The sequence below is a fragment of the Anas platyrhynchos genome, chromosome 2 (genome assembly GCF_047663525.1).
Source record: "Anas platyrhynchos isolate ZD024472 breed Pekin duck chromosome 2, IASCAAS_PekinDuck_T2T, whole genome shotgun sequence".
NCBI classification, from domain to species: Eukaryota; Metazoa; Chordata; class Aves; order Anseriformes; family Anatidae; genus Anas; species Anas platyrhynchos.
In genome coordinates this window covers 116,860,783-116,883,922 of record NC_092588.1, presented here as the reverse complement: position 1 = coordinate 116,883,922, position 23,140 = coordinate 116,860,783, and the positions used below count along the sequence as shown (strand labels likewise).

The following is a 23,140-nucleotide window of genomic DNA, read 5'->3' as shown; positions in this document are numbered from 1 at the left end:
ATTCATAAAGCAGAATCACAGTCCTTCAGCTAACATGCACATGGCACTTGTTACTAATTGTGTCATAAATTAAGTGACGTGCTAACACTGATCAGCACATTAGAAGAACACAGATGAGATCAGGCAGAAGGCTGTAACAACTTTAAAAAATCACTCACCCTTTACCTGTCCCATGGTGAGGCCAAGCACGGGACTAGGAAGTACAAGTGCTTTTCTCCTTTTAAAGAAAAAAGAGTTGCTCAAGCTGATCCTGCTTACAAGATCCACCAACAAATTTCTCTTGGATTGAAGCCCGGCATTACACACATGGTAAAACACATGTAAAGTTGTTAAACTTGCTCTTTCTGATATTTGCATAACAAAAACAAATGTTATACAACTGGTACAGCCCCTGCTTCCTAGCAGCTCCTGGCTAACAGCAGAGAGAGTTATGCTCCATGCTTAGACGGTTTGGCTGTGAAATTCCCCATGACAACCCAATGAAAGTTCTTCTTTCTCTTCTATCGAGTCTGGTGGCAGAAAACTACATCTTCCTCTTTGAATGTTGTGAAAGCGTTATCAAGTTGAGTGGGATATTTTAGAAGCAAAAGATGTGTAAGTGAGGTGATACACTGAGGCAGACTGTAGCTTCTCTTTCTGGATCCCTTCCTCACAGCCAAGTGTCTGCTGAATTGTGTGTTGACAGGTCTCTTCACACTGAAGCAGGAACAAGACAAAGTTGTTCCCTCTTCTTTAACATCTTCCTTTAGTTATCAAGCCCTTGGCAAACCTCAGCAGAAATAATCAAGGGGCTTTGGGCTTTATGCTGGAGGGAAAAGACAAGAGAGTTGCGCTAACATACAGATACAGATGGTGTTCACACATTTATAACACATCCAAACTTAGGCTGTCAACTGGTCTGCAAGAAATAACACCAGACCATGATGTTCTAGGTTGCAATGTCAGCCAACAAATACCCTGGGAACTACTCCTCAACACTGCAGAAAATCAAAGGGAAAATTAACTAGCATCTTCTAAGCCTCTGTGAGCTGTTCAAAATTGTTTTATGTAGGGACGTACATCATTCTTTCTTGTAAAGAATATCTATGGTGCCAATTTCCTCCCAACACTATACAAACTGAGACAAGAAGCAAGTACCTGGAACTGGATATATATTACTTGGCTGAGCAGACTAAACGCAATAAAACTGAACTGACTCCCAAGAGTATTTTAGTTATTGTATATACCACCTTTAAGTACTTCTTGGTCTTTCTTCCAAGAATTTAATATAAGTTCAAATCTTTATGGGTCTTGGAAAAAAAAAAAAAAAGTTAAGATGAAGATTAGCACTAAGAGAATATATTCTAGGGAAAGGAATGTCAAGCTGTATTGCTGGATGTTCTCACTCAGTTGTCTAACAAATAAGGACTTATTTTCGGATAGATAAAGCACTGCACTGGAACTGAGGATGCTTATGTTCAACCAGTAGCACTGCCACCAGCTTCCTACATGACCTAAAGCTAGTCAGTCATCTACTTTTATTCAGTTCTTGTCAGTGAGGACAATAACAGTTAATTTTTCCCACTTATGCTTATTTAGACAATCAAGACACAGACTCTTTCTACTCTCGTGTATATAAAGCACATACTGGAAAATAAAAAACCCTGATCTTTTGTTACTGTAATAAGAGTAAGGGTACATATTTCCTGTAGCTACTCCCCTCTTCTTTGAAAGTAAACTCCCAGATCTGCAGGACAGCTACGCTGTCACCACTAGAGGCAGGGTAAAACTGTGTGTAAAAAAAGATGCCCTGAGGTAGTATCAGTAAAAAGATATTTATATGTTCATGTTGTATATGACTGGAACAAGCCTTGGCAAGACATTCCAGTCCATTTAAGCACAGAATTAGCTCTGATTAACAGCCAACTTGTGTTAACAAATACCACCTGCTTAATTAAGTTATCCTGTAAATTACCTGTAATAAAAGCTACTATAGCTAAGACAAGATGTAGCAACAGCAGAGAAAAACTGTCTTAGAACAGCAATTATTGTGTAAAGAAACAATATGCAAAGGTTTCACAGTTATTAAAAAAAAAAAAAAAAAAAGGAATCCCATATCTCATTACTATGTGTTAAAAAATGGAAAACAAGCCCTAAGGATTTGTCCTCTGGTTAAAATATAGTCTTTGCCTTATCATCTTATCATATTTGCCCTTTTCTAAAGTATAGTCAACCAGTACTTTTTTTGGAACATAAAGAAAATTATATTTTGAATGGTAGTTATTACCAAATAAACCCTTACCAACCAACACAACAAAACAGTGAGCAGCAATCAAGAGACTGACTGTCACTATCTGCTGTATGCCCGTATGTAGAAAATGAAATAAATCAGATAAAGTACCTTAGATCAGACTGAAGGAGGGAAAAAAAAAAAAAAAAAAAAAAAAAAAAGTATTCTTAAAATATGTTAATATGACTAAGTATGACTCAGCTGCCTTTACATTTATTTCCTGTATAGAAGGCAAATCTCTTTCAAATCTCTGAAAAGAGAGATGGTAAAGTAGTATAAAATCCTGTCATCTATATTTAGAGTACTCCGAAAATTGCCTGTATAGACATTCTCTTGTCATCAGCACAAACATGCAGGGCTCTTGAATTTATCTGAAACATCAGTCAAAACTAAAAGAAAACATGGAGGTGAAATAAGAAAAGTAACAGACGAAAATTATTTTAAAACTGTTTACTATATTACATGGTGTAATAATGTCAATGAGCTGCAAGAGTTTCATGAGCATTTCCACTTTGAAAAGTCACAGTATTTTGGCCAACACGGAAGACTGGAATTAAAATGCTCAAAATCAGTTGTCAGGGAATTCATGTTTGTCAAGTGTAAGATATAATACTGAAAACTGACTTTTATGTTTATATTTTTAATGACCTTTAGTTCTCCTAATTCACTTCAGGAACCCAGTATATACTGTACTTGGAGAAAATCTTTTCCATGTGAATTATCACTACCTAATACCAAAATCTGGAACCTGAGTTTTATCCCATTGCTTCTGCTGCTTTGCAACTTCAGTGATTGACTCTTTCATCTGAATTTATATAAGCTTCATATTGGATCTAAAAAGCATAAGATCACACCATATTTTCTGAAACTACTCCTTAAATAACCCTTCACTAGGATTTTCTAGGTGATGTGAGTTTATGATACTATTTTAGATTGTAAGTTGTGAAGTGAACTTCAGTGTTCAAGCGCCATTTCTATATCCTATAAAGGGCAGCGTTTGGAATATGAACAGAATTATGGTCTGTCACTACAAAATGACATTGTGTTACCAAGTAATATCTGGCAAGATGAAGCAGTTGGATTTGGTTCTAAACACTTTTGATATTCATCCAAAGTGAAGAAAATCATATCTGCTCTGACTCATTGTAAATTGTTTTGAGTAATTTATCAGATTACTGATGCCAAAGTTAGTGTTGTAAAGTACAGATTGAAACAGTAATTTTGGTTTGGAAGACAAACTTTAATTCCAGTATTAAGAAAACATAGTATTAGCATACATTGTTGTAATTCAGACAGCTGTCAAATTAGTTGTGCCATGAAATTAGCTTTGAGAGATATTAAAGTGCCAAGATGCTTTATTAATTACTTCTCTAGAAGATGATGCACCAAGTGTGCCTAGCAATGAAAGCATCCGTTATGGGAAGCTGTACCTTTGTGTAAACCAGCACTGTTTGTTTCATCTGAACGGCCCTCTCACTGGAAATAGCTGACATACACATTCAAAATTTATCCTTTTTTTTTTTTGGACAAAGTTGTGTGATATCTTCTGGGTAAACAAGGTGGCACTACATAATGGAGACCTGATACTGAACAGAAGAGAAGAATTGCCTGACCCCAAAGGAGTAACAGTATTAAACCTAGAAAACACCAATTTTCACACTTTCTCTGAGACAGGTCATAGATATATACAAACAGACCTGGGTTTAAAACAGTAGATTTACTGTTACATGCTTGATAGGAGAAACTAAATTAGGTTCATGTGATCATGACAACCATAGGTTATACCACATCTCCCACATAATAACATTTCCTAACCTCTCCTTTAGCCACGTACCAAGTGTTTTGTTTTTTTCTGTTCCTACTGTTGTTGAAGCAAATTCTCTGCTTTTCTCTATAGGTGTGCTCAAACCTCTCCAGCTCATCAAACACAGGGCCATCCTACAACTGGCTCAAATCCCATGACTTCATTCCCAGCCTTTTTCAGGTTGCTTTGCCTGCCTGTGCCATGTTCTGCACTATACCGCCCTTTCAAGTTTCTTTCAATTTAACTCATTTACATGTAGCTTCAGGAATTTTTTTCCACTTTTTTTGTTCTCCATCAACCCTCAAGCTCTGTGCTTTTTCCATGCTCCTTCCCATACCTAGAATGTTACAGCACTACCATCATACCAAACAGCCCTATTTTGTCTGTTCTCTCTCTTCACTACTTATAATAGCACTCATACATGAAGACAAGAAAACTAAATACCACCTGGAAATTAACAATGCGTTCATTCACCTGCACCATTTACTCTGTTGTCCCTTCAGTTCCACCCTCCAAAACTGTTTTTTATTATCTATTTCTGTACAGTTACACAAAGATGCAAAGATTTATTTACTCAGCCGGAATTCCTCTCTACTACTGCTGGTAGCTCATTTTCAACATACTAATTCATATTGCTAGACTTAAAACTCATTGAAGCAAGGACTGCTCTTTTTAAAAATATCTTTTAAAAGCCTTTTGGGCTCACTTCCCCTCCCACACCCTGGTTTTCTGCCCTCTGTAACATCCTGCATCTCTTTCACCTGTGAAAGAGAACGCAACCCAACCCTCAGTCTTCCTGTTCGTTTAGTCTATATGCAGAAGTAGAAAGAGAATGTCTAAAATCAGTGTTGGGAGGAAAGATATTAAAACTAAAAGACCAAAAGGAAAGGGTAGGCATCTCATTTTAGAAGTAGTGCTCCTTTAATGCACTGTAGGCCTCAGCTAGAACCCTATAAAAGTCTTCAAATGACTAGTATGCCTAAAAGGAGACAGGAACCTAAAGAGTTGGGAAAGAAATCCCTCCCTTTTCAAAGAAATTGAAGAAGTCAAAGGTGCTTGCTTATTGGCTTTATCCACCCAGTAAGACAGAGGATGAGCATTATAACATATAGCAGCTGCAACATTTGATTAACATAAAACTATTACCATGCACTATTGATCCATTTGTGACCCAAAGATTCAAGATTTCTATAGAGCCATACCCACACCTTGCCCAAGGTTGGTCAAATCTACTACATTAACCAAGGCTGGTTTGGGTGAAACTCTAGTCAACAGAAATATGTGAACTTAAACCAGAACTGGAAGTTTGGTTTATTTCCATCACTAATGAACAATGAGATGATGTGAAATAAATTCAAAATCAGCTTGCATTCAAACCATCTATAAATTTCTACCAGTTTCTCAGCTTCTTAATATTCTTCTTCCATAGTAGAGAGAAAAAAAGCTAATATTTCTGGCCATACTTATGCCAGTAAGCTGCATAACACAACTTTCAACGTTAAGAAAGGTGATTGACACCATTTTTGTCCCAATTAGTCCCACAATTATCCAACATCTGTTTTCCCTCAGAAATGATTCTTCCATGGCCACACACACTGGCGAAACCTACCATAGTCTACCTGCCTGTGGCACATCTGGAAAAGATATTCTTTTCATTCTCGTTTTTCCCTTTCCTGAGAAAGCACCTTAGAAATATCAATATAATTATAAAGACATACAAAGAAAAAGAAAACAGAGCACAGTGCACAGAGAAATTTACTGTGCTAAATGTCTCCTAAATTTGTGTTATACTATTAAACTTGACATCTTACAACATCTGCTGGCACGCTCTTACCACACACATGGAATGGGATCCGGTTCCTCCATGTCTGAACCAGCTTCTTGGGAATTATTTTTGAGCATAAATTAGAACATACTTTTTCTTCAATCTAGCCCACAAGGTCCTTTAACTTTTAAGATGAAGCAGCATTAAATAAACTTTATTCAACCTGAAAGTCAATTGAGTTCTACCGAGCCTGCTGAGCATATGAGATCTATAACTTTAACTTGTTTTAATCTCAGTTTCTAATCTATAAAATACTGCCTCCACAAATTCTTATTAAGTGCTAATAATATACTGTGGTTTTGTTTTTGTTTTGTTTTTTAAAGGAGTTTATTTTCAGCATCCCTTTAATGGTAGTGCTCACACACACTGCAAGGACATTGAACACCCTGAAATCCCCAATTGCTTTTTTCTTTTCTAGGCCAGTCCTGTAGTGATGTTCTCTAGAAAAGTTGAAGAGTGGTTTAAAAGAGAAAGTTTTTTCCTCTGTAGTTCAGGCTTTGATTTTTGTCTGCTCAGTAGAGTCACTCAGTGTACATGCTTTGTTTCATGAATGTTTTGAGGAGCTGAACGTCAGAGTTCAGAGTCCAAGCACAGAAGATTAACACAGACTATTTCTATTGAACCTTTTCTGTGCCTAGTGCCTACAGAAGCACAGCAGGATATTTTGTTCTCAGTTTTCACAGCCTGTTTAGAGGCACACATCTATATAAGTATTTCACAATAGCTAATGTTGTCAGGTGTTTTTCATGGGGACTATCTTTTGCCTTTCTTCTCCAGAAGAAAAGTCCAATAAATTATACTGCTATGTATATTAAAATACTTGCTGCAAGTGGACAACAGGGTCCTGCAAGAAAATTTATTTGAAGTGAATCTTCATTCTTATACCTTAGGCTTTCTATCTGTCTTGTGCGATACACATAACTACACAGTGATGTTAAGAGACAACTGATTAACCCTCACCAGATCTAGAGGATCTAGTAAGGCATATATGCTTCTATTCTTCCTCTTGAGGGGGGCATAGGAGTGCACTTGTTGCACTGAAGAAGATCTACAGAGCAACTCCTTAGACTATAGCAGGACATTTATTTATTTTTTGCTCTTCTGCTCACTATTTAGCCTGACACTGGACCCAAATCTTTAAGATAGATAGTTATTTTTAGCAAAGAATGCTCAGATTGCTAGGTTTGGAGTAGATTATAGACTAGCAATTGGAGATCAGAAGGAAGAAATCAGGAAAATAGTTTACTGTTCTGCACTGTCTTCCAGTTTAAATCTGCAGACGAATAGAGTTAATTTATTAGAGCATGGAGGGTTGTGACAGATGGCAAAATGCCATCAACTATAGACTCTGTAGACAGATTCATTGCTGGGAATTCTTAGAAAAATGAGGTCTGAGAAACAGCAGAAAAGTCAAACACCAGGGACTGGATTTCTGTCACATGAGAGACACTGAAGAAAAGTGTCACAAAAGAGTGAAAAAGGGAGATAACAGACCTTGTATCTTGCATAACAAAGTCCTATTTTTTCCCTAAAAGAACTGTGCCATTCAAAGCTCACTCACCACAGCCATAGCCAAATATAGGACTTTCTTATATGGAGGTAATATTGATAAGAAATGGAAAGCCACAAATGTATATATTAAAGGATATCTCCTCTGATCAAAATCAGTAGAGGGAAGTGTAGATGAGAGGAATCAGTACAAGTTTGTAAAACTTCCCTTCCACCTCCTAAAATCACAGAAATAAAGGACAGGTGGGATGTTGTGAAAGTCAGTGAAAGAGAAAAACCCTAGCATCATTGCTAGCTCTCCCCTGGCCCATCTTGTACTTGGGCAGCTATTTGCAGTCCTGCTGCATTTATCAAAACAGCTGACCTCCTGCCAAGAGCATTCTGGTGACAAAGCCAGGACCTCTGCCTGAATGCAATGAAGAACAGGAAAAGTTTTATTTTACAGTTTAAGATAGTTCATCCAGGAAAAATATCTATTGATTGCACCAATATGGGCAATTAGTTCTCTCCCAGTCCCTCAGAACTTGCTCTCTCTGAAGCAAACTGACAGTAGTTCACTTCAGGAGCCATTCTGTGTATGTAACGCTGACAAATCTACATGGATTTGGCCTCCTCCACCATGGCATAACATACCAAGGACAAGCAACACATGTTCTTCACGCCACATTATAAATTGAAAACTGTAACACAGCCCTTATCCTATTTCATGAAAACTGAAGGGAGGGGGTGGCAAAATCAGGGCAACACCTGGAATCCAGAAGACACCAATGCTGAGTGGCCAGTAGGATGGACTAAGCTTTAGGGAAGCACAACCAAGGTTCTCTGTATGATGGGGTAGTCCACTTAAAATGCTAAAGGAGGACAGGGCAAACCACCTCACTTGTTTTTCTGTGAGAGACACAGCACATGCATATCAAACCCTGAAAGGCCAAAGCAGACTGTGCTCTCCAGGCCACTGCCTGTTCCTGTCAAATCCTCTCTTAGTGCTCATATAACTCCCAGCATTTCAGTACTCCAGGTAGCATCTGGTTGTAATACAAACAGGATTTAGGAAGCAGAAAGACTACCTGGATGTTCCATGTTGTCATTATACATCTCTACAAGGTCAGGCAAACACAGTATGACCTACAGACATTAGCTTTGTGCCAGCTGTTCTCTTATTCCAGGAGAATAATCTTGCTTTAATCTTATTTGCAAGAGTCTGATAAAAGAGAACCATTTATCATCCACTTTAAATGAATAAATCTCATTTAAAAATCACTGTGATGCTGCTTATACGTGATCTATATTGTTAACTTATCAGTGCAAAAGCTGACAGGCCTAAAATTAGATCATCCAGCTGCATATGGATATGGAGAAGCAAGATTGAACACCACAGGGTCCCTCTGCTTCATGCTGCCCTATGGTGGTGAAGAAGAGTCAGAAATAAGAGCAGCAGAGAGCAGGATCTTTGTCTATTTTTTCACTTGGACATGTGTATCAGGTCACTCCCCAGACAAGAAAAAAGGCTATAAAATAGCACTGAAAGAGTAGGGTGTGTTTGTGCAGGTGTGATGGTGATGTTGAGTTGTCTGAGAAGCTGAACCTGTGTAACAGCCTCGTTCCATTTGTGTGTACACTTTAAGAGCAATGAGGTAAAAGTTCTGTAAAGTATCAATGAAGTTTTAAGATTGCTTTTATTTTGGATGCGTCAGCCATAAAAATATCCCCATAAAATGGCATGTGAAATGAACTATGTGACAGGACCTCACGACTACTAAATTCATGGCTTGTTGAACATAAGGGTGTTTTCAGACAGAAGAATGTGAATTCACTGATAACCAGACACTTCATTGACATCTCACATCACATTTTCAGTCTTCAGAAAAAAAATAAGGAAATACATTCTGTGACCCCCAGAGAACTTTCCTAAGAAAATAATTGTGGAAATTACAGTTACTTGGTTTCTTAGCGACTTGTGTTCTATCTGATCTCCCTCTCTCCCTTTTTTAGGCTTGTATGCACATGCTGGCATAGAGCAGTTGAAGTTGGCAGATGGGCACAAGTACCTTGCACCATGAAGGGTGTCTTCTGACAGAGGTAAGATGGAACTTTAAGTGTCCATAAAAGTGTAATTAATTCCTGTTTTAAGCACTGCACAAGACTGAAAATAATATAATGTACAGAAACACCCATGAAAGATTGCACACCAAAGAATTATTCTTGGATGCCTCAGATGATCAACTTTTTGCAGTGTTTCAAAATGAATAGGAAGACAACCACCGCCCTGTGAAAGCCCTCTGTGTCTTTGTGCATCTCTTTACTGAGAAAGTTAATGGAGGATGCTTAATGCGATACTTATCTGTCCGTAAGATGGGAATTTTGAGTGGTAGAAGGTTAACAAAGAAATCAAGTGGTAAATCAAGGAGGTCTGTAATATTGGAAGCCTTGGGGAGATGAACAGGAAGCTTTAGGAAGGAGATAAGGAACATTCTTTATAGCAGCAATGCTGGTTTAGCTCCAGAAACAAGTAAGGTTAAAGATGAGCTAAGCTGAAGAGACCCAGTGGCTCTGGAGACCAGTCATGAGCTGCAAGAAAGCAATTCCAGACCATCCCACAGGGACTGACCTGAGAGCCCAAAGGATAGTTCAGAGTAGTCATAAAACTTAGGCATAGAAACATACCCAGGATTTATTGTTTTGCCACCCCCTTTTTTGTCCACGCAGCTAAGAGTACTGGCACTTCTGAAAGACACGTGCATATGCGTGCATCCATCACAATTCAGGTTCCCCACAGAGTTAAACTGTAGCCCAAGGTACACATGTGGTTGATATTGTGAGAAAGGCTGCCAAAGGCACACATCTGGAGATGGTAGGGACAGCTTTAGACCTAGACTAGCAAGGCATCAGAAACAGCACCACAGTCTATTGGTACACACAGGGAAATTTAGAGCAGATGAGCTCAGCTAATTAGGACCCAACACATCAGTCTGCTGAGTGACAATACTGCAAGAGCTTTATCAAAAGTATGACAAATCATTAGGCACATCTTTTTGAAATCAGCAAGTTCTGGATTATGCATTTAAATGCAGTTAACCAGATACTGAAATACTCTTGCTTAATTTTCAGGCACATGCAATATGTGCAAGTCACTCAACAATCATCCCTTTCCATTTTTACATTGCCTTTTTTTGTGCTGTAGGAATGTTAGGTATACAAAATTACACAAATGTATCTGACTGTGCCTTTCTTTGAGGTATCTGTGCTATTGCTACCATACAGCTGGTCTCCATACAGTTTCCTATTTGGGCAACTATTACCAATTCTGCTGTCTGCTCTCCTCAAATTGTTTTGCTGTTCAGCAAGTGTCTGTGCTGCCCTGTAAGTGCACTGTATAACACTGCATCCTACAGAAGTAGTTAGGGTACCAAATCAATCAATGGTAACCCTTCAAGCCTTTCAAATTTTACACACAAATACAGCGTGCAATACAGATACACCCTTGGCTCCATTTTCTTGGGTGTTTAGCCTTCCTCTGGTGCCAGCAACAACTGAGTTTCTGACTGAAATCACAGCAAATATAAAAGGCTTCACAGTAAAAGCAAGGCTTTCCTGAGTGCATGCAGTGCAAGGTGTACAAACTCTCAGCACTGTAGCCATTCAATTTTAATTTTCTTTGCAGATACTCTGCACATGGCAGGAGGTACACTTCTTCATCTCATGTGCACTCATATTAGATGTGCTGTTAGTGCATACTGCAAGTGTCTCAGAGACAGCATAGCATACCTATTGCATTTAATAGTCATAACCTAAACAATAATGCACCATGTAGAGAAGCTCTAAGAGACATCAAGTGTGGACTAGAAATAAGATAAATAACATAACAACAAATCAGGGACCTGTTCCTTTCAAGACCGCAAATAGAGAGATGCTGTGTAATTCCTAATTTACTTATACTAATTTAAATGGTTGTCAGATGATTTCCAGATAGAAGTTGATCAAAAATTTTCAAAAATTGCAGGTTAGGGACTCATTGGTACCCCACATACATACAACAAATAGTCTATGGATTCAAGGAATGAGACAAAAAAACACCAGTAAGTTTTCCATCGGCTTTGATATGGGAAGAATGCTACTTGCTTTTTTATCCTCATTGAATTGAGGATCAAAAATAGCATTTCTGGTCCTAGGTCAAGATCACCCTCCATCTTGTTAAGGAGGAAAATACATTGGGTTGCAAGCTGAGTCTTGTTGAGATTTTACTTTCTCGTTGTAAGGACCCTTTTACCACAGGTTTCTTTATGAAGCATTGCTTCTGGTAGTGCAACGCTTCATAAAGAAACTACTGAAGTGACTGCACACAGAAATTGATAATATTTCTTCCACCAGTGATACAGATGATCAAAGTATACTTCATTGAATTAATTTGATTGAAGGGAAAGTGAGGAAGTAAAGACTGGAAAGAAGGAAAAACTTAATGAAGTGCCAAAATCCTGAATGTGTAAGTGAGAATAGCATTAATTATTGCATACTGAAAAAAAGGGGAAAAAAAAAAAAAAAAGAAAAAGAAAGAAAAAGAGGAAGCTCAGACTAATCATCTGGACAAGGTGTAAACACATAATACAAAATATTTCCTGTTATTAAAAGTACAGGCAAAATTAGTGGCTTTTTAATGTTACCATCCAAAAAACAGTTGAAACTGGTGCAGAGAGAAGTTTTAAATCCTGAAAGACTTAGAAAAATAAGGGGGAAAAAAATCTCTTCAAGAAAAATATTTAAGTGATCTTTTAACGATACATTAGCTTTCCACATACAGCTGAAATACAGCAATTAGGCAATTTAAGAAATGAATGGATAAAAATGGAATTGTCACAATGCCAAGCAACACTGACAACGAGGACACATGGCAGCATGAGAGGCTTTTGGGTACTGTTACTCTCATTAATATTTCTGTCAGTCTGTCTGGTCTATTGCACCTAGGCACACAGGTCGATTTTACATGACTACATGAAATAAAAATAGTTGTAAGCGAAAGACAAAGTACTTTGCAAGTGCTTAGCTGAAAGGCAGCCATGTTTTCTGCTCAAGACCACTGAAATGAGCTCCAGACTTTTCTATAAATATAAGCTCCTCTGCTCCCAAACTCATAGATTTACCAAGTCTATACTCTCTGAGGAAGCAAGTATCCATGTGAAAAAATAAATTCCTTAGGAGCTCTAGTCCATTGCTTCAGTTTAGGGACCATTATTAGCTGAATAACATTTGGGCTGCTGTGCCTTGGGGCTGCACTACAACTTCTGGGTTGTTGTGGAAATGAAGTACTAGAAGCATATGGTAGTCCTCTGATCATGCTTTCTTATTCAAGTGGCCAAGTTTTCCTCTGCTGAATGGAAAGATTTTCTCTTACGCTAGGATTATTTAATTCAGATGCCAGATGGTTCATATTGCCACACATCAAGGGAAATATCGAGGTATTGGTGGGGACAAGTCAGCACCGAGGCATGATACAGCAGCCTTCCAAGAAGACTGCCAGCTGCTGGACTAAAAAGTATCCCAATTAATATAGTCAGAGGTAAAAACTAGATAAAATCCAGATACCACTTAGCCCTAAGGCAACATCTTCAGGAAAAAAAAAAAAAAAATTCCTATTAAAAAGAAAGTGTAGGAAACACATGCAGCTTGAAACTGCCATAGAACAATCAGGTGGAGTTAAAAAGGTGGATATACACAAAGAATAATTGATAGGACTAGAATAATTTGGGCTCCAAATTTGCCCTCTGTTCCCTGTGCTAATGCCTGTTACTGACAAAATTCCTTGAAAAGAAATGGCACTCCAAAGGCAGGCATCTTCCTGTGTGACTAAAATAGAAGAGAGATAGGGTAAAACGCAAGTGATCCAAATTGTTTGCTTTCACTGCGTCAAATCTCTTTTGAGGGGAGGGAGGACCTGTTTGTTTTCTTGCCAGCTCACATGGTTTCAAGAATTATCAGTGACTAAGGAACCTGATGCAATTAGGGAGCTGAATAGCATAATAGCAAATGCATCTTAAACGCAGAGTAATGGAAGGAACAAGGTGAACTCCTTGCATACTCTGATGGTCTGTACCCCATAACGATTTGGAAAAAGAATTAGACATTGTTCTGAGAAGTACAATGCCCACTGGCAGTATAAAAGCATTGAATATCTTTTTAGCCTTCATTAAAGGGAGAGATAACAAGCAATCTGGAAAAATACAGTGTCATTATATACATAAAAAAAAAAAAAAGGCACAGCCATATATCAATTCTGGTCATCCAATTCAACACACACACACAAAAAAAAAGCATAAATAGAAAGAGACAGGGAATGGCAATAAAAATTATTAGATGCATAGAAATATTTCTATATTGGGAGAGGTTAAAAAGAAAGATTATTATTCTTGTTTGAAAAGAAAAAACCTTGGGAATATGACAGATCTATAAAATAATGCATAGAAAATAGAATGATGGTCTCCTAGGTAAGAGTGAAACACATTTGAGCAGAAGGGATTTTTAAAACCAAAGATATAATACATGAAACTGTTCCACAATATATTGCTGAAAGAGAGTTTGGAAGGATTAAAGAACGATACAGCTGCAGGAACAAGTCTCTATCTGAAAATACTTAAAGTAAAAATATTTTAAGTAACACCTACCTGCTTGCTTTCGGATATTGTTGTGTATAGAAATATTACTGGAAAATTGTCCATGAAAGAGTTTAAAAATACCTCTCTAGAACACATGGTATTGGCTACTGCTGGTCTCAGAAATACAGGTCTAAATGATCTTGGATATGATAAATTACAGGAACCCATGTTATTATGAAATAGAACACTACCACCATTATCTTCATTAATAAATCAGCAAATAAACAGTCAACAAGTAAACCATTTACTTCACACCAAAAGAAAGGTAAATGCAAAGATGAAATCCCAGGGGGTTATTTGTACTAGGTGGAAATAATACCAAAAACCCACAGTGAGAGCATGACACACAATGTAGGCTTTTTGCTTTGAACTGCTTAGCACAAATAACTTCTGCCAATCAGTTCAAGGGCTGCAGATGCTGAAAGCTTCTGACAAATATGACATTGCAACTACTTCTGGAACCAGTGCTTTAGATAAATGTTACAAAGACTAATTGTCTCTCATGCTTCCCCAGCCAAAGCTAGCAGCTGATCTCACCCATGATAGAACTACTACTTTGTGAAGTGAAGTGCACTCTGAAGGTATTCACCTTTTTATGAAGCATCAGGACAAGATTTAATGACTCCAGTTTCCCTCCACCCTCCCAAACCCCCTCACTTCTTTGCTGCATGGTACTAAGTCTTACAGAGTATAGTTGAAGTAAATGTGATATTAAAACCTAAAAACCAAGGTACATGTACATATAACCAAAATCCAAATACTGTTCACTTCAGCATCCTGCTAGGACATCATCTAAGTCTGAAAAGCAGCACCATTCTAACTGATTTGTTTCCCTGCCCTTTATTTGCAAGTTACCAGCACTATTGAAGTATGTCTCCTTTGATTATTCCACAGACACCACCTAATAGAGAGGTTTGAGCTTTCCAAGTTCATTTGCCAGAGGTTCACAGATCAGCCTCAAAACAAGGTCCCTGAAATAAAATGTACTTATTTATCCACTAAAGCCTTCTACTGGAAAATCAATATCTTAGAAGTAATGAATTGTAAGACAAGTAAATTAGAGTACAGATTACTCTGTCAATAGGAACACAACTTTCCTCTGTAATTAAACATTTCATATGTGGTACATCGCATTTGGCACTGGTTGCTTCGTCTAATTACCCTACTTTTTATTTTAAATGAACAAGAAACTTCCTAAAATACCTTGGCTTCCACTTGCAAAAGGTACATGAGCCAAAACAGAGGTTCCAGAGTAGCCAGAAAAGTTTCCAGTGCTAGCAGGAGCTGGCTTTGGAAGTGATGTGTACTATATAATTAATGTGCCTGTCCTTTCCCTCACCAGCCCTGCTACTGATAGGAAAACAGTTACTTTAGCTCTAATCACACTGTTCCTGGATAAGTGATGGGGGTGGAAGGCAATAGGAAAGATCTCAAATCTGTAACTCAAAAAAATATTTCCATTTAGAAATACAACTTAGAAGAAAATTACTTCATATCATTCTTGAAATTTAAGTTGAAAAAGTGCACAGACCCTGCTCAGGTTTTCAGGTGGTTGAGGCAGTTCAGGATGTGAAAAGGCAACAACAACTATGGAAGAGTATGACCTTGGGGTAGGGTGGGATCCTGGACAGCCTCAGAATATTCCAAATGCTTGAGAAGCCTATACCATACAGCAGAGCACCAACACTGCCGAAGACAAAAGAATGGATTGTCCATATTATAACAGTAATTTGAAGGACCAGCAATACTCTGAGTCAGAGCTCTTATACTGTGCAAACCTTTGCTCTCAAGAAGGAGATACCAGGAAGTATAGAGCATCTGCATCCCAAGGGCATGCCTGCATACCTGTAGTTACAAATTATACCAGGACTCTTGCAGTTGAGAGGAGTCTGAAAATTTTAATCCTGTTAGAGCTAGTTGAACTGATCCAAAACACAGAAGGCTGATAAATATTGAGTGTGAATAGAACTGAGAAAAAAAATAAAATATCAAAGCTTTACACCCTTTTTTGAAAAAAAAAAAAAAAAGGGGGGGGTAGGAGGAGGGAGGATGACTAGGTGACTGCATATGCATAGCTGTGGAGGATGATACAGCAGAAGTATCCATTGGAAGTCACATACCACCATTTTGTGGTACGAATTTATTTAAGACATTTTGTATTATTCTATAAGTTGCAGGTACTGCATATAGAAAGGTTTTGCTCACTTAAAAAAAAAAAAAAAAAAAAGGAAGAGGAAGAGGACCATGTTGTCTGTAGTTCTAAAGAACATCTTTGTGGGCAGAGATAAAAAGTTAACTTTATGCTGTTGATTTTTTTTCTCCAGCTCCTTCCATTTCGCTGCTGCACTGATCCACTACCCAGAGAAATCAAAAGAAAATTTTTCTGATCAGTGCTCCTCTGTTGGTATCAGTTACAATCAAAGAGTGGGAGTTTATTATATTACCAAGTGTTGTGATTTACTGACAGATCAAATCAAATCAACCACGGAAATGACCACACGTCAACATTTAAATTACATTGCAGTTTTCTCGGGTAAAGCTTGACCTGTTGTCAAGGAAGTAAGCTTTTTATGTTTTGATACTCCATCCTTTCAAATGAAGTCACATTGTAAACAGATATAACAGAAAATAGTTGTTTGGACTGTCTGTTAAATGGGAATTATCATGATAACCTATTTGTTTAACGTGCACTGCATAGAAATACTTCACTGTCAAGGAACCAAAAATTATTCTTCATTAAAATCCTTCTGTACCACCAGTAATACAGAAGAGAATTTAGGTATGTAGGTATCACCTGTAATTCCCTCAGTTCTAAGCCCGTTTTGCATTGCCTGAGTGATGTAAAGAGGTCATGGTGTTACTGAAGATAAGGCCATTCTCATCTTCAAAAACCTCTACTGAGACATACCTAGACATCCAGTAGGTAGCTCGGGTATATCCTTCAGGCCTATCTACACCATGCTGCAAAGAAACACACAACACTCTCTAGGCAATAAAGCTAAATGGCACAACACAGAGCTGTGCAATGACTAGCTTAGATCAAGAAGCCGTGCCTGATTTACATGTTATGTCTGGCATCTCACTGGAAAACTATGCCCATACTGCTTCTGAGCCTGACTGGCTGAGATATCCCTGACATAACACATTCTCCCCAAAAATTTTCATGAGGAAGGCATCTTTTTTTACCTTTTCAAACCTCCCTTACAATCAAAAGTAATTCATTTCTAGTAGTAGAAATCTCAGTTAGAGCTAGTACAGCTTTAGAATGCTTTTGTGAATCACAGTTTAACAGATCTTAAAAAAAAAAAAAAAAAAAAAAAAAAACAGTAGAGAAGTTGTTCAGCTGACAGGAATCATGACTTCTTCACATGACAAACCACATCAAGATCAGAATGATCACAAGGACTTCATAGGCACTGATATTGCCAATGACAGCACACAGCCAAACTACTAAGACTACGTGCTGTCCCACTAAGAAAAAAAAAAAAAAAAAAAAAAAAAAAGAGAAATGGAGGTTTCAATCCTGATGCTACCAATTACTAAATTTGAGCTCCAATTTGTAGTCTTGTAATCAGACATTCCAATAGGGGCAAATGCATGTAGAAAGAAAAGAACTTACCTATTTATGATGTTTTGTTGTTTGTTTTTTTAAATACTGCCTACGATATTCTTCAGTCCTGGGCTCTAGTTAGTAAACTGGGTTATTTAAATGATTTCCCACAATATGCATGCTTGAAATACACTGTTAGCTCTTCAGTAGAGTATATATAATTTTAACCTTGATGTCCAATACATGTGACTCCTTTTTAAAGTAAGGCAACTAGCTTTAGGTGACTGACCTGAGAAAAAAGGCGATGCAGTGGGAGCAGCACTGTTCAGCACTGTCTTAGCTAAGCGAAGTCCTAGTACTTTGTCTCCATCAAGATCAGACCAACAAAAAGAGGAAAAACCATGCTGCTTAGAGAGAAACTGTAGGAGACAAAGGTTCTGCCACTCTCAAAAATAAGCCATGGAGCTGGGTGCATGGAGAGAGCCATCCTCCACCAACTGAAAAACCAGACACAGAGAGGAGCTTCAAAAATTTCCCAGTCATTCAGCACTCAGCAGGGCTTATGGTACAGCTCACCTGCTAACCCTAAATGGCAGAAAATCACATTATGAAGCAGATCATAACTTAAGAGAACACGGGTCCTAGAACAATAATGATGCATTCAGTTCAGCCTGCCTGCCCTTACACTAGCCTTCCACCCAGTTTGCTGCTAAGATTAGATGCCTTTGTCACCCTGTTTGTAGGTATTAAAGGTGTAAACATTGAAAACACGGAAGATGCACAGTCTGAACTGTCTCATTTTAGCACTTAAAACTAAATAAAGTTCCATTAATTTTACTCCTAGCACTCACAGACTGTTTTTCCCTTAGTACCATACAGAACTTATTTCCCAAATACATTTAATCATAGGCTCCAATCCTGAGCATCAGGTTCAACCATGCCCTAAAGGAAGCAATGTGGAAGCTATTTGTTTTAATGCGAAGGAACTAGGTACAGGAGGATATTCAGGAAAAGCGATCCAAATTCACTTTTTAAGAAGATTAGTTAAACTGCATTAAACTGGCAAGTGGATACTTTTACTTGGAATGAAAATGGTCTTAACTTGGCTTAGTTTAATTCACTTTGGAAGATCAGGAATTAATCCTATTTAACTAATCCACCTTAATTACATTAATTACTTCCAATTCTTGACTTTTCCAGTGTACACAAACCTACTTTCGTCTTAGTTGTCAGAATCTGAGCTTGCAGATCCAGATATAATCTAAAGTGCACGTTCCAGATACAGGTTAGCATCTCCATGGCTAAACTTCATTAAATCACTATGTCATCTTACCCAATGAAGTTACATTGTGAAACAAAAGAGATTAATAATAAACCTTCAGTGGTCTACAGAGTAGGCCATGCATCCACTACGGTATACTAATTCAGAGCAGGCTTGACAGATATTCTGGTGCTCAAGGCTTTTAGCTGATACAGGTTGTAGGCAGTTTATGAGTTACTGGACACAAAAACAATCTGACCCATATCCAGCTCAGATATCAGCTGAACAGGCATATGGAAAATACTGAAGATGGATCACAAATAGAAGAAAATACAGAAACTTCTTCTCTGTCATTACGTTAGCATTGATCTACCCAGATTTTCTTTTTAAGACGTTCCTCCTAGAGTGGAAAAGACAAAGACAGGGCAAGTGCTCCAAGGCACAAATTTTCAGGTGGCTCTAGAGCACTGATCCATGATCTAGAGATGAGCCTGGGATAAGTCCTGCTCATAATTTTCAAAGATCTTCCATCTATCACCTAAAGGAAGGTCAAATATATTGATTATTTTGCAAGGCTTCTCAAGACAGAAATCACTATTACATTAGGCAAAATCTGAATAAATGACAGAGTAGTAAATCACTCCAGGGAAGGAGCAGGCTGGGTGTGGTGGTTTTACTCAGCTGGGCAGCTGAGCTCCACAACTGCTCTCTCACTCCCCCTTCTCAAACAGAAAGGGGGAAAAATACAATGAAAAGAGCTCAAGGGTTGAGATAAGGACAGGGAGATCACTCAACAATTATGATGACGGGCATAACAGACTCAGAGTAGGAAGATTAGATAAATTTATTGCCTATTATGAACAAGCTAGAGCACTGGGAAATAAAGAAAACAAACTAAAAACACCTTCCCCCCATCCACCTCCTCTCCTCAAGTGGTGCAGGGGAATGGGGGCTGCCGTCAGTGTATAGCACTTCTCCTCTGCTGCTCCTTCACTCTTCCCCTGCTCCCCATGGGGTCCCTCCCACGGGATGCCGTCTTTCCCAAACTGATCCTGCAGGGGCTTCCCACAGGCAGCAGCTCTGCAACAACTGTTCCCACACGGCTCCGTCCCACAGGGTCCATCCCCCAGGAGCAAACTGCTCCAGCACGGGTCCCCCATGGGTGGGTGGCAGCTCCCCCCAGACCCCTGCTCCTGCGTGGGCTCCTCTCCATGGGCTGCAGCTCCGGCCCGGGGCCTGCTCCTGCGGGGGCTCTCCATGGGCCGCAGCCTCCTCCAGGCCACATCCACCTGCTCCACCGGGGGCTCCTCCACCCATGGGGGGGCTGCAGCATGGAGATCTGCTCCATGTGGGACCCATGGGCTGCAGGGGGACAGCCTGCTCCACCAGGGGCCTCTCCACAGGCCATGGGGGAACTGCTGCTGCCTGCCTGGAGCACCTCCTGCTGCACTCACCTTGGGGGCTGTAGGGCTGCTTCTCACTCCTCTCTCCCAGCTGCTGCTGTGCAGCAGTTTTTTTCCTTTCTTAATTCCGCTCTTACAGAGGCACAAACAACATCACTTAATGGCTTAGCTCTGGCCAGTAGCAGGTCTCTGTGGAGCTGGCTGAAGTTGGCCCTCAGCTAACATGGTGCAACTTCTGGATTCCTCTCACAGAGGCCAACCCTGCAGCCCCCTGCTACCAAAACCTTGCCACATAAACCCACTCCAGCAGGGAAGGCGTTAAGCCTGCTGCAGTTGTTCATTGAGGGTTTCTGACACTTGTCAGTTACATATTACAATCTTGCTTTGGGGAACAGGTGGAAAACAGCCCTACTGTTTCCAACCCAGCACAAATGTTACCTGCAATTTTCAACTGCATATGTGGTTTTGGAAAGAGAGAGCTGATTACAATTCAGGAACTCGTGCCACCACACTTCTCACTGTCCTGGCTCTCCCCACCTTGCAACTACACTGACACTGGTAAGCAGGACTGAGCACAACTGGGGTCAGTCACTTTCCACAGGAGCTGTTTGACCCAGATAGAAAACAGCAGCTTGGGACAGAATACACTGAATATACTGGCTCACATTTTGTCTAACCCCTTTTGATTAAATCCAGTTGCAACAGTAATAAAGCCATGATGACCTGGCAGAGAAGCAGTTGTGTAGTTAGCTTTCCCCAAGTCTGTTATGCTTCTAGAACAGCCAAGCAAGGAAGAACAAGCTAAATTTAGCACTGAAAGGACTTCCTTTCTATTTTGAGAAATATTTCTGACAATAAAATTTACTATCTTCCACACATGCAAATTTTTTTTGTTATTGATTTAGAAACAGATACATTTTCTGCTAGCCAGATATTACAGCAACAAAACAAAAACCTCACACACTCTGTAAACAAAATATATTGATCATAAAAGCCAAACTCCATGATAGATATAAAAATAAAATCTTATGTCTTAATCATAACACTACCTGAGTATCATATATAGCAAACAGGTATATATATATATATTCATGGTCTACAGCAGAATATTGCTGTAGTTAGCTGTAAGTGAATGATGGAGATAGTCTATTATCTATATTTTTTGCCTTGCCACTCTCCAGCTTACCTCCTTTGTTTATAGATGGAGGGAAAAAAAGAAAGCCATGATTAATGACATTTTCTAAATATTCTGTTTTAGATATATTTAGCTTCTCCACAGGAAGAAATAAAAAAAATAAGATTAAGGGGAGAACCTCTTTGAAGTGCTGTTACAGGTACATAATTCACAAAGTATTTCCCTCTCCCTTGATTGTTATTTCAGACAACATAACACAACCTGGGAATTCACACAGTCTTATAAGATCAAGTTAAGCAAAAAAGAGACAGAGATAGGAAATTTCTACATTAAGCAACTCAAAAGCTATGCCTTTTCACAGATTTAACAGAATATAGACCCAAAAAACAAAGGGAAGAAGATTTCCTTGCTGCTTCTCTTTATGTCATGCTTGAAAGACTACAGAGCCTGCGGGTCCAGGGGCACAGGCTTAGCAATGCAAAGAAAGGGCTTCACTCAAATTGTTCATGCACTGCTTCAAGGTAAGAACAGAAACAAAGAAACTACTGCCCTAAAACCCGTTACTGGCATGGCTGTGAACCCGTAACACAGCTGGTGAGATAAGTTAAAGAGAACTAAATTTTGAATCAAGTTCAGGATGACACAGAAGCTACTTTGTGCAAAGGTCTTTCCCAGTCAGCTTCTTCCTTCTTAAGAGTTGTTCTTCTCTTCCTGCTCTGATCTGCCCTACCACCTTTTACTGTAAAGTAAGGACTACAGAACAGCTCCCTGGAGCAGCCCACCTGCCTGCTCCCTGCCTGGGCCTTCAGGGAATTCCCTGGAGTTTCTGAGCCTCTTCTTCCACTACCTTTCCTGATCCTCAAATTTGCAAGTCATCAACATTGCTTCTGAGCATCTCTTACCCAGACTCGCTCTCTACTCAGCCATCACAAATCCCACCACTCTCAGACCTTCTCACATATTGCTTTTCCTACCAGGAATCCTTTTTCAGCATCTCTTACCTCCATGTTTCTTTTACCCTCACCTTTTCTATGTTTCTTTAATGATACTACCCACCTCCTGCCCCTCCTTTTTCTTTCTTGGCTCTTTTTATTACTTACATTTTCTTTCCTTTCTGCTCACAGTCTCTTCAATATGCCCTTTCTTTACCTCTTCCGCTGAACGCATATGCTTCTGTTCTCCACTCAGCCTACCCTTCCATTCTTTCATTTGATTTTGAAGTTGCATTGAACAAAATCAAAACAAAAAGCAGAAAAGAGATAAAGCACTACTATTGACCTGATCATAGCTCCATACATTCTCCAGCAAAGCCTAGCTCCAGTAGCCTTGCTAACAGTTTAAGAGGGGACAATAGATCTCATTCAGGTAACACACCTGGAGTAGGAAAAGATTTTGCTCAGCTGTCTTGACCCTATCTCAAATCATTAGCCCAGAGATGTTGCTGTGCTCCATGAAGCCAGGCCTTGCTCTCATTGTATAATATAAAAAACGCATAAGTAACCAAAACTTAAGACAGGACAAAGCTACTTACTTCTTGTTAGTAAAGCATTCTGGAAAATAAATTCCCAGGGGATTATTCCACTTCCAGTTGTGTGGCCTTTCAGCAAGCGAGCTGAAGCAGACAATAACCACTCTGAAAGACACCGCTGCCCATGGTGAATTATTGCTTAATTAGATGAAGCCAGGATGTTCCACCACATGTGCAATGCTTTATGAATAAAATCAAGTGCATCCTGCTTT

At 39.1% G+C, this 23,140-nt stretch overlaps 1 long non-coding RNA gene across 1 annotated transcript in view; it reads right to left on the bottom strand.

The window, feature by feature from the left end:
• LOC110352412 (uncharacterized) overlaps positions 1-22,711 on the bottom strand; it is a 49,945-nt gene extending 27,234 nt beyond the window's left edge. The window contains exon 1 of the long non-coding RNA XR_002401331.4: positions 22,501-22,711. This is a non-coding gene — a long non-coding RNA (uncharacterized lncRNA). The remainder of the gene's footprint in view (positions 1-22,500) is intronic.
• Between the last annotated feature and the right edge of the window lie 429 nt (positions 22,712-23,140).